Source organism: Camelus bactrianus, chromosome 1 (assembly GCF_048773025.1).
Source record: "Camelus bactrianus isolate YW-2024 breed Bactrian camel chromosome 1, ASM4877302v1, whole genome shotgun sequence".
Taxonomy (NCBI): domain Eukaryota; kingdom Metazoa; phylum Chordata; class Mammalia; order Artiodactyla; family Camelidae; genus Camelus; species Camelus bactrianus.
The window spans coordinates 102,711,535-102,723,873 of record NC_133539.1 but is presented as its reverse complement, the minus strand read 5'-3'; the positions used below and the strand labels follow the sequence as shown (position 1 = coordinate 102,723,873).

Sequence of the window (12,339 nt, the reverse complement as noted above, 5' to 3'; positions counted from 1 at the left end):
TTGTCCTTTCTCCCTTCTTGCCTGGAACTGGAATGAGCCGTCTGACGCTCCAGCAGCCATTTTGGGGCCATGAAGTAAACTTGAGGCTAGCAGCTGTATACTAAGGATGGTAGAAAAGAAAGATAGGAGGACCATAGAGATACTGATGACATCATAGAAGTCTGTTACCAGCTGTAGACTGTTTAATGCTGAACATTTATTTTGATTAAGCCATTGTTATTTGTATTTTCTTGCTATATGCAACAAAACATAGAGAATTTCTTTACTGGGGCTCCCATAGGCCTTCACTCAATTTTCTAATTGTATTTGTCTTAATATATAAGAACTATTTGACTATATATCTCCTGTCCTGTTAGACTGTGAGCTCCTTAAGTGAGGAACACATCTCATTCCTTTTTGTGTCTGCCGTGCTTAACGCCCAGTACTCAGAAATGAGTTCTCTCAATTGATGTTTGTTAAATTCAGTTAAGACTTGAAAAAGATTTGGGGTTTTCTGTTAACAAGCAAATTCTTTTGGAAAGGGTATTATCTGAAACCTGAACCTTATTTGGGATTTAGTTGGCAAGAAATAAAGTCATGAGAAATGACACTGGACAGGGCCTTTGGGATAAGGGTGAGAGGGATGAGTAGGGGCTGGGCCGGCCACTGAAGGAAAGGTGGGGAATACCGCAGCCGTGGACTCCAGCCTGTCTGGGTCTCCCTCGGGCAGCTCTTGTTTGCTGTTAGGCTTTCCAGTCCACAAAACCTAGCTCCCCTGAAAAGCCCTGAGAGGAGGCCGTCTGCACTAGGAAGGCTTTGAGTCGCCCCTCCTGCCTTTCTGAGAGGCAAAGCTTCTCTCCCGAGACCGGGTATCACAGATAACTGGCTCCTTGGGCATGCCTGCAGGGGCCTCCTGTGTGCCTCTACTCTGTCCCCTTGGTCCTCCCAAACCACTTTGGAAGGGCCTGTCACTCTTGAGTTGCAAGATTAAATGAATGCATGTTTGGATAAGATGCTTTTGGGCCCTAGATCAAAGTCTTCCCTGCCAGGGGCCCAGACCCCTTTCAGATCGAGTATAAAACCTGCCCCACCCTTTCCAGTGAATTAGGGGTGCAGAAGGAGAGAAGTCCTGCATACCCACTATATCAACACATCTTCTCAGGGGCAGAGCTCCGGGGGCGTCCTCGGAAACTGGTGCTCTCAGAAAATGGAAAGGTGCACTTTCTATTAAAGCTGCTGAAAAATTTTATTGGCATGGACAAAGATGATTCTGGCTAAATAAAACCACTGGACAGCAAATTAAACCATGCCACACAATATGATTATTTTTTCCTTGTAAAAATAATAAAAAATATTTTGGTAGGTTTTGTGTGTGTCAGTGTGTCTGCTTTAATAAGTGGTTCCAGGCACCAACCTGTTTTTTTTGTAAGTCATGGGTCTGGATATAAGCCAAACCAGTGGCAGGAGCTGTCCCGCTTGCCACAGAAAAGGAAGAAAAAGCACCGAGTCGTTACACAATTTCACTCTCCTAAATCAAACCTTCCATTTGCCACGATTATTTACCATTGCTTTGTAATTGTGAGCAGACAGCTGAGTGGAGCTGGAAGTCTATTCATTCTTTAAAGTGACATAAAGTGGCACTTGGAGTCCCAAACGATAATTGTTCTTTTCTCCTTGTTAATATCTAACCGCTGCTAGGAGTTCTGTGCAAGATTCATTTAATGCTCCTGAAATTTCTGTGGGATTTGGCTCTTGGCCTCTTTTTGAAACCCAATTTGAAATCACCCTGAGGAACTGGAAAGGCTGAATTGATTGTGACCTTCAGTCAGAATTCCTCCCTAAATATTTTAGCAGGATGGAGAACTTTCCCTCATTTACACCCCTCTATGACTCAGTAGGGTCATAGGTGAGAAATATTGGCAGTTTCTCAGAAATACGATCACTTTGAGGACATTTTCAGCTCAACTGGAATCCGAGGAACTGGAATATGGTAAGGAAACTAGATCTTATGAGATTTCCACCTAACCTAATTGGACCTCGGTGTCCAGACAAAAACTTGGAGCCCACGGGAACCACTCTGGAAGGATGGGATGGTCCTAGCTTTTTGGCTACTCTCCCAGGGGTTCCCCTGCCCCACACAGCAGTGAGCATTTATGGGTAATCTGCCAAGCCTAGTAGAACCATCTGTCGACAAAATGAGTGATACGAATCGGCCGTGTCCTTTGGCTCTACGTGGGGTTTCAAGTCTCTTGAGATTCCTGTTGCTCGACTACCAACTGGGTAGAGAAGGTGGGTATATGCTGGTGTTAGTGGGCCTTTCTGTAGTGTGGGTGAGTTCCTGTAACTCCTGCTCTCCAACTTCACGTTCTGTGCAATATTGTTGAGTTTCTGCTCTGGGTTAGAATCAAAAGCAGTAAGCTCATGCCTCTGGCTCAGAATTGCAAATTAGTGATGTTGGGCATTTATTAAACACTTAGGCACGTGGGCACTTCTGTGTTAAGTGCTTTACATGAATAATCTCCTTTAATCCTAGGAAGTAGCTCTATCATTATCCCCATTTTATGGGTGAGGAAACTGAGGCGCTGGGAGATGACTAGGAGGTGGTGGAGCCAGAACACGCACTCAGGCTACTGCACTGCCAGCCTGGCTCCCCATCGCTTTGACTCCGGAGCTCGGGGCCACACGGTCACATCGCTGGCCTTGGAAGGAGTCATCAGAGGTGCCTCTTAGAAAAGACCTTCCCTTTCCTGCATCCTCTGAGGCTGCCTCAGCACCATTCATACCTGAGGCCATCAACCCCATAGGTGACTGAGGCCCGGGAACTCTGTGGCATGATTCATAGGCTTGGTTTGGGAGCAGTATTATTGGTATGAAAAGATTTGCCATGCGGGAGTTTACTGGAGACTTCCGTTTGCAATGGTTGGAGTTTTAACATTTTGTCCCATGTATCTCTGGTTCCTTGAGGAAAAGGCGGAGAAGGAGAGGAAAATGGGGATACCCTGAAAGAGGAACTATGCTCTCTCACCCTCCCCCCTTTCTCTCTACTACTTACAGTTTTGAGGTTCTATTCACGAGCTGTAGTGACACTTTTTGAGCATTTTAGGAATTGAATACACCATTATGGAGTATGAGATGTGGCTTATAACCCAGAATCCAAGAGAGGTTGGAATATAGAGGTTAGTAATGTACCCGGAATGGAAAGATTCCCTTCTCTTTCAAACAGCGAAAGGGAAATCAAGAACATTCAAAAGTTGGTGACTTTGGAGGTTAGAGAATTTTCACATTCCGCGCACCATCTGCTGATTGAACACAATTAACATTTTCTCCTAATTGAGCTTCTTTTTTGTTGCTGATTTTCAGAGTGTTTGCAAAGAAAGGTGGGCATGTGCTCCCGAGGGGGAAGTGGGGAAGTGGTGGGGTTTCCACAAACCTGTGAGCTCCAGTCAGGCCCTGGGCCCGTGCACCAGTGTCACTCGACGCAGAGGAGCTGCGACTTTCCGGAGGATTTCGAGGAGGCCCAGCCAAGCATTCTACAGTTCGTTCTATTGGCTTCTGTGGGCCCACAGGGCTCCTGATGCCATGCAGAGCCCTTGGAATAAATCTGATATTTTGAAATGAGGCCAAGGCATTCTCAGTGCAGGCGGTGCCCAGGGTCCCTGGTGATCACTGAAGTTGACAGCCTGGTGACATCCCCTCCACCTCCCACCCTTCCATTCGCCTGGGGCCTCACAGGGTGTTCCTGATCAGGCTAAGGCTGCATTGTTTCGTACTATAAACTGACATTTTTTTTCTCCCATTGATTCTTCCCAGTTCAGGGATGCAGCTCCAGTTATGAGAGGAGCTGGAGATAGTCACCCCAGATCTCAGGGACTTCAGTTACCCATCACTGTGGCGTCTTCTGGTGTCTCCCCCAGGAAGGAAATAACTCAGATTAACTCCAAACTCTTTAGAATAAAACTTCACAGTGTCTGACAGACTGTGAACACTGGTGCCAATGCAGGTCCCCTTTGAGTCATTACAGCCTCGGTTGTCAGAAGTCTGAAAGCAAAATGTGGTCTCCCTATTTCTGAACCTCACAAGGGATGTGTCAGCCAAATTCTCCACCTCTCAGGCCCTTCTCCGTCCTGGTAGCTGGGCCAACGTGGGATGGGGGAAAACTGCTGGCAAGCAGGGGAGGCCCAAGAAGGCCAGCTAGGCAGCTCTCAAATGGGCCGTGGGTGTGACTTGCACAAGGCAGAGAAGCAGGTACCATTTCCCACTCTCTGTGTGACGCTAGGCTTGGCCAGCTCACACCTGGGACAAAAGTTTTGCGTTGCCAATTTGGAAAAGTGCTAATAAAGCAAACTATGAAGAATTTGATGACTCAGAAAATAGCCTGTTAAGAGGCAGACCTCAACTTTATCCTCCGGGAGCTTCTCGCCCTGAACTCACCATTGCCAGCTTCTCTTGTGACTTCGCATCTTGTTTCTAGGATTCACAAGAAGAACCGGGAGCAGATGGCCCACTGTTCTGAGTTATCCCTGCAAATTCGCTCCCTTGCCGGTCACAGTGAGGGAGCTGACGGTAGCTACTCCCTCGGGGTTTGGAGTCATTCCCGTTAGGCTATTCCTGCAACCAGTGCAATCATTTCCCCACTTTCTGCTCAGCACCTTGCCCTCCACCGGCCACGGACTAGCAGTGAGTTAGTTTATAGACTCCTTGTATCTATAAACCTTTGCACTTTAATTAGGAATGGCCTGGGCTAAGGGGAGAATTCGCATGAAGTGAATGCCAAAGGGGATTTTAGACATGAAAAAATTTCACAGAGGTGAACTATTTGGTTTTGCCAGAAGGGCTCAAAATTATGCCAAGTGCTGACACTCAAGTGTACCTAGGATGCTATCCTCTGGGAGGTTCTGGACGGTCCCAAAAAATGTCTTCCTGGAAGAAAAACAAATTTAGGCTTTTGATTGATTTGTTTTTATTCAGAAATGCTGAAATGGAATTAATTTTATATGTGGAGAACTGGTCATTGCTTCTGCTGCTGACAGTAAGTACTACAATAGGAAAGAAATGGAACATTTTCTTCTGAACACAATTGTAGTGAATTGAGAACTAAAGAGCTTATGGAAAATAGCTTTCAAATGATTATTTTTGTTTGCTTAAATGCTTGATTATGATGATTGTAGTTCCAGCTCTACACAGAGAGAGCATGCAAAAAAAAAGCTAAGCCCAGACTCCTGCTATAACAAAAACCAAGGAACACATCACACTTCATAAACTCCAAATGCTTATAGGTTTCTTGGGACTGCTAAGTAAAATATAAATACAGTTCAGGTTCTACTTGTTTGCATTTTCAGGGCCAAGAATTCTTTTTAGGCTTTCTTTAAAAAGTTTACCTTGGCCCTGGGTCACTGTTACAGCTTATGAAATGAAACTTGAACTTGGAATTTGCTTGCTTTGTATGCAAAGGCTGGCCCTCTGGACTACAACAGGAGGCCTTTGGGGGTGACTAATACATCTGCTGATGGCTCAGGGTTTCAGACAACAGAATCATTCCACTGCCTGGACCGGACTGTTTCGGGTGAGGTGATTTCACTACTGCTACAGAGGGAACGCCTCCTGCTACGGCATCACTATCAGGCAGAGCCCCGTTGACAGCCATGGAGCAATTTTTCTTGTTCTTTGCTTGGAAAGGGTGGGACCGTTACAGACATGCAGTCACTTGAACTTCTCAGGCCATGACCGAGATGCATAATGTTAATAAACCTTGAATCAATAGCTGAAAGACAAAAATGACTGGACAATCAAGCAGGGAATGCCATATGGCCTTGGAAGATCCAAGAGCTGCCATGGCAGTTTTAAGCTCTGATTCTCTCTGGCCCAAAGCAAACCAAATCCCCTTGTCTCTGCCCTCATCCAACCTGCACAATGGCCCTGGGGACAGTGAGGAAGCAGAGGCAAGAGAACTGACACTGTTGGTGGACGGCTCAGGGGGCTGGTGAACGGCTTCGAGAGCATTCCAGCGTCAGAAGGAAACCTGCCTCAGGCTGGGGAAGGACTGAGGCCACTTAACAGCCAGTCCGCTCGGGGGACTGTCCGTGGTAGCACAGGCGGCAAGTGGAGGGTCCTGTGCTCAGGGTGGGCGGGAGGGGTGCTCACAGGGCCGTTGTCCACACCTGCTCTGCTGCAGGGCTAAACAGAGGAGCTTGGTGCTGGAGGCTCAGTTCCCTGCCTCCCAAACAACAGCGGCCAGTGACACATCGTGCCAGTAACAAGGCTGCTCCGGTACGCTGTGACTTGGCTTTTTGTTTCATTCAGTTTCAAGAATGTTTCTGAATCATTTTAAAAAAAATGCCCCTTTGTCTTTACCCTTTTAGCCTTGAAGCTTTGAAAAGGCCAAGACACGCACATATGTCCTGACCAAAACTGGCCTCCTTGTCTCCCTCTCCCAAGACCTGTTCCTCCCCCTACACTCCCTGTCTCCTTGAAGAAGACTCCAGCATCCATGTTCATGCACAAGCAAGGGTTTCACCTTCAACTCTCTTTTCCCATCCCCACCACAGCCAATCAATCAATCAATCAATCAATGAAGACCTCCCTATCCATCCATCCTTCCATCCATCCATCCACCCATTTATCCGCCCACTTCTCTCCAGCCCACAGCTGTGGTCCTCACCCAGGCCGTCAGCTCTTCTCCCCTGGGTGGCTGCAGCAATCTCCTCACTGGTCTAGGGGCTCCTCTGACTGTTCCCAGCTCACTGCCCCACCTCTGCTCCCATTCACAGCCAGAGTGGTTCTTCAACGACGTTGACTCCATCTAGGCACCTCCTTGCCTACAACCCCACCAAGGTCTTCCCAAGGCCCTGAAAAGTCTCAGCTCCTTACCATGATATAACTGAACTCTTCAAGACCTGTCTCCTGCCTCCCTCGACGTAACCACATGTGCTGAGCCCTACTATCTTCTCTCATCCTTTGCACTTGCTACTTCTTCCACCTGAGTGCTGGTCCCACTGTTGTCCCTGGCTCCTCCTCCCCCTCAGATATTCAGGACTCTTGTCAGGTCCTCCCAGAAGCTTCCCCTGGCCCTCCCACCTCTGGACTTCCACAGCCTATAGCCATTATAACCAGGGGGACCTCGTAATCTAACGTCAGAACTAGGACACCTAAGGGAGCAGAAAGGGGGTAGCCGTACGCACTATGCAAGGACAACAGGCATAAACAGGGGCTGAGTCAGGCAAACCAGGGTGTGTGGTCACCCTAAGCATGGCATGGGCCACACACACCTTCAAACGGCTTGTTAACTGGCCAGGTCACCCCAACCCTGGCTGGCAGACTACAACTTCCCCAATGACAGAGAATGCCCAGTTTTCAATGTGGTTGCTTCCACAGCAGGTGCTCAAAACGTATTTTTTTAAGTAAAATGAGAGAAAGGATGAATATGATTGATGCAAATAGGAGTCTGGTCATGTGGTCCCAGACTCCAGAATCTGATGTGAAATCATTTGTCCCCAAACCTTCCATGTCTAATGGAGCTAGGAATTCTCTGTTTTCCCTCTGAAGAAGCCCTCAGCTATCAAGAATAGCACAGAAAAGGGGTGTACTAGATTGCCTTTTGAACACCGCCCAAATTCTGAATTCCAGAGCACATCTGGCTGAAATGAAGCAGACGGGTCAGGCCCCAAAGTGTGTTTCCTGGTAGATAAGCACCTTAGGATGTAAAACATATTAAATGGTAAATGGGTTCTGGGCCCAAATAAGTCACGGAAATTAAGCACGTCTCTTTACTGTTAAGACTTTTTTTTAAAACACTGTGAGAAAAGTAGCGTTTCTCAAATTTAGGTAGACAAAGAACCTCTCCCCCTTCCCTGTCCCATCTCCCAGACTTCCTGTTCCATGGAACCTGCTCTGAGAATCAATAAAGTCCTGTCGCCCAGACACCTCTAGGTAGATGAAAGCTTTCTGTCCCTGAAGGCCAGGGCTGTACTTGACTCATCCCTCCCCATTGCCTAGACCAGTTGGCACACAGTTGACACTCAAAAAAAGTTTGTTGCATGTGGCCTAGAATGCCATGCATTCAGCTGAGGACCGAAGAGCATGGGGTGGGGGAAGCCAGGTAACCTGCCAGGCCAGCACTGCAGGTGGCCTAGGAAACGGGAGGATGCCGACTTGCCTGAAAATGACATGGGGCACAATGAAGTTGGTGAAGCTTGTCTGTCACGCCCCACACCCTCCCTTCGAGCAGTGCCCTCCTTGGCCTCATACCCTGTTCCCAGCCCACCTCCCCGACGTCCACTCCCACGGGGCTTGGCTGTCAGTGTCTATTTACCAAAGTGCTAAGCTGATGAGGCTCAGCCTCACCCAGTGCTGTTTGCTTAGATGCTTCCTGCTGACTAACACCCTTCTGGCTTCAAGGGAGAGCAGCTCGAGTGGCAGGAGGCCAGTGGCAGGGCTTATTTTGAGCAGGGTCCTGCCGCCCCATGATGGGACATTGTATTTCTCACTCCACCCACTTGTGAGGTGAACCCTGATTAGGCACCCAAGCCCAGTGCCCTCTCCATCACCCCAGGGGGCCTCACGGGGCAGAAAGGAAGAGGACAAGGCTGTTGGTGTTCCCAAGACATCAGGAAAGAAAAGCCACTTAAAACCAACTTAACACCACCCAATAATGGAGGCGGAAAAAAAAAAAGATGGCACTCAGAAGTTCAATCCAGCTCGCTGGCAACAGGTTTAAAAAGCTTGTCTTGAATAATCTTTTTGCAAAATCTTTGTAACTTTGATTTTTTTTTTCTTCTGAGATACTATGCCTTCTTTCAAGTTAATTATTTATTCCAGAATGACAGAATTTCTTGAAGCTACACGCTGAGTCTCCTCCTTTTTCACTGTCCCTTTTCCAATCTAAAAGGGGAGAAAAATCAGAAGATGCTGTAGTGAAATTTTGCAGTTGAGCTGATATGAGGTGCAAGCCAGTCCAGCTGGTGGGATTGCCACCTGCACCGCTGCTCTAAGCCAGTGCGGGGGGGTGGGGGACAGGGGACCCACTAGGGGAAAGGGGGGTCCCTTCGCAGGGAGATGAATTACTTTAAGCTCTTGGGATATGAATCAGTCTGACTTCTCCCTGTGCCTTACTAAAGAATGCTTTAGACTTTCAGAGTTTAGATTTTGACACCGCTTCCCCTACCCCCACCCCCCCACCCCCGCAAAAAAGAAAGAAAGAAAGAGAGAAAGAGAGAAAGAGAGAAAGAGAGAAAGAGAGAGAGAAAGAGAGAAAGAGAGAAAGAGAGAAAGAGAGAAAGAAAGAAAGAAAGAAAGAAAGAAAGAAAGAAAGAAAGAAAGAAAGAGCGAGCCATCCTCTTGGCCTAGCCTACTCCTTCAGCCAGAACAGCAGGATGAGATAGGGGTTTAGAAGTATGGGAAGCCTCTTCACTGAGCACATGGGATGAGGACACAGAGCCAGTGCCCTTCCTGCACTGCCCCCGGCGTGGTGCTCGGCCGCGACAGGATCAATAACGACCATCTGCAGCCTCATCATGTCAGTCTTTACCTCCGAGTAAGCTCAGTCCGGGCTGACTTTTGCCACCAAAGAAATTAGGAAACACTTCTGGTTTTCAGGGCAGCTTGGATTTCTGAACGCCTGAAGACAGGTTGTGAATTTATACTATTATCTCCATCAGACAGGTGAGTAACCTGAGGACCAGAAAGGGTAGGGATTTGGCTCAGTTTATACATCTGTGATCTGAATACAACTCAGCCTGGTTCCTGAACCCTTGTTCTTTCTGTTACCTCTTGCCTCTTTCTGGCCACAGGGAGGTCCTCTGTTGCGTTTTCCTGTGTTTCTGGGGCAGTCTTTGTGGCTGGGGGATGTCCCAGAGTTGTAAACGAGAGCTGTGGATTGGATGATCTAGAAGTTTCCTTCTTGACCTCTCATTCCATAACTCTAAACAAACAAGTTCCACTGTCTAAAATGGGGTTCACATCTAAGTGGATGCCTAGGGAGGGAAATCTGCCTCCCTTTCTCAAAATGCAAGACCCTGGTGCTTTTTGGACCAAGTGACACACGTGAATCCCCTGATCCCTCTGTGCCCTGAAGGCACTGCTCTGGCTGTGGCATGGGTGGTCTTAACTGAGACAGGAACCCGGGGCTGGTTAATGCTACACTTGCTGGGGGATAAAATAGAAGGCACTGAACTGCATTAAGGCCCTGGAGCTGTAAATAGAGATCAGTTTTTTTTTTTTTTTGGAGGGGTCAGGGTGGGGGTGGAGGAAGAGACTCTTTAAATTGGAGAATGTGTGGGTATAAATGTCTCTTCCCATCTCTCTTTATTTTGGAGTATGTTTAAGGATAAGTGTAATATGCTTTCCTCTCCCCATGTATCTCTACGCTTATATCAATTCATAAATAATATATACAGCTGCTTGGCTAAAATGTATCACTTGTCTGCAAGATTTCTCCTGCAGGTTAATGTCTCCTGCCAGGGGAGCTGCCCTGGTTTGCATCGACTTACAGGGACCTACTTGTATGCACTAGTTCGGGCAGGGTTTAACAAGTGGGCTGGCAGTTATGTGCATCTGCATGTATTCCTCATTCTTAACATTATTTTCATATTATTTGCCTTCACTCCACCAAAAATCAATAGTATGTGCATAACGTTAGCTTTGCAATCACACCTTTGGATGGGAAACCTGTCATGAGTGGATACTTTTGGAAACGGCTTGAGAGGGGAGACTAATCCATGCTGTTTATCATTCTCTGGCTGTGCTGTTATTGTCTTAATCGGCATTTTCCTGCTAATTGTCTTCAGGATCCTCGGTGCTTATGGGAGAGAGGAACTTCAAAATGGAACCCACCTGAGGGCTGCACATCATTGTACAAGTTCCCTTTCTGTTGTTGAATGTGATCTGAGATGGAGGTTGGTGGCTGTGAAATTTAGTACACTACTGTCAATCATGGGAGCTTATCTGAGTCTTATCTGGGCTGGAATTGGAAATTCCTGAATAATGTGACACTGAAGCAGCGGGTAGTCTCAGAATCAGAAGGTGGTTTAATCTCCATGATCAGATTTTAAAATGTGATTCCTACAGTATTTATTAGTACTGAAGAATTCCATCTTTTAGCAAAAGCCAGTGTTTTGAATGCCTCTGTAATCCTTATGGGAGGTATTGAAATGCTTGGTTAAAACTGAACATTCAATTAGGGACCAGACAGTAAAAAAAGGGAAGAAAATTTTTATAATCTTCTTTTCTTATGCGTATCTATACAAACAAATAGAACAAATAAGATGAGATGATGAAACATAAATTCATATGAAATGCTGTAGAATATACTCAGCCAAATCAAGAACTTGGTGCCTTGTGAATAACTGTTTCTTACAAACTAAATTACAAAACATTAGATAAAAAAAATCAATGGACTATTAATTATGTTCCATTTAATCTAGGTGCTTTAATAATGTCTATCTGACCAAATACAATATTGATTTTTCATTGCTGTGGGATTCACTTAACCTCAAAGAAAACTAAAGAAAACTAAACCCCAGGTTTCTACCCTCTCTTGTAGCTGCTGGTGTTTACAGTGGGGAAGAACATGTTGAATTTAGGCAACTGATGGGGGAAGGGGAAGAGATGTAGGCACCTTGGCTTTCTGCCTGTTTTCAACTGACAAAACACCTATATTAGGTGTGAGATTAAAGGCAAAAAACCCGTATGTATATATATGTCTTTGACCCTGGTTCCTGACACAAGGCCTCCTGAATCCCCTGTAAATTTCTAAGGGATAAGAGCACTAGGAGCATCTTTTGTTCTAATGAAGTCACTCTGGGTGGGCTCCCTGGTGGCTCCTGGATGGGGGCTGGTCACCAGAAGGACTAACATGACTAGACACAGAATTTTCATCTCCACCTGACATCCCCCAGGGAGGGGAGAGGGGCCGGAAATGGAATTAAAAACTGGTCATGACTCCATGAGGAAGCCTCCTGAAATCCCCTCTAGCAGGGGTTTGGAGAGCGTCCAGATGGACAAACATCTACACCAGGAGGGCGATGCACCCCAGCTCCACCAGGACAGACGCTTCTGTGCTCGGACCCTCCCAGACCTTGCCCTGTGCGCTTCTTCATCTTCTGCTTGTCTGTATCTTTTATCATATCCCTTAACAAACTGGTAAATGTAAGGATTTCCCTGAGTTCTGGGAGCCTCTCTGGCAAGTTGATCAAACCAGGGGAACTTCCAATGAATAGCACAAGGGATAATGTGGGCTTGCGACCCGCATCTGAAGTGGGGTGAGGGGAGTGGTCTTGTGGGACTGAGCCCCTACCTGTGAGATCTGATGCTATCTCCTGGTAGATGGTGTCAGCACTGAGTGAACTGTAGGACACCCAGCTGGTG

The 12,339-nt window shown here is 46.9% G+C and overlaps 1 protein-coding gene across 1 annotated transcript in view; it reads right to left on the bottom strand.

Moving 5' to 3' along the window:
* Positions 1–12,339, bottom strand: part of SLC9A9 (solute carrier family 9 member A9) — a 500,318-nt gene that overhangs the window by 18,463 nt on the left and 469,516 nt on the right. The window lies entirely within an intron of this gene.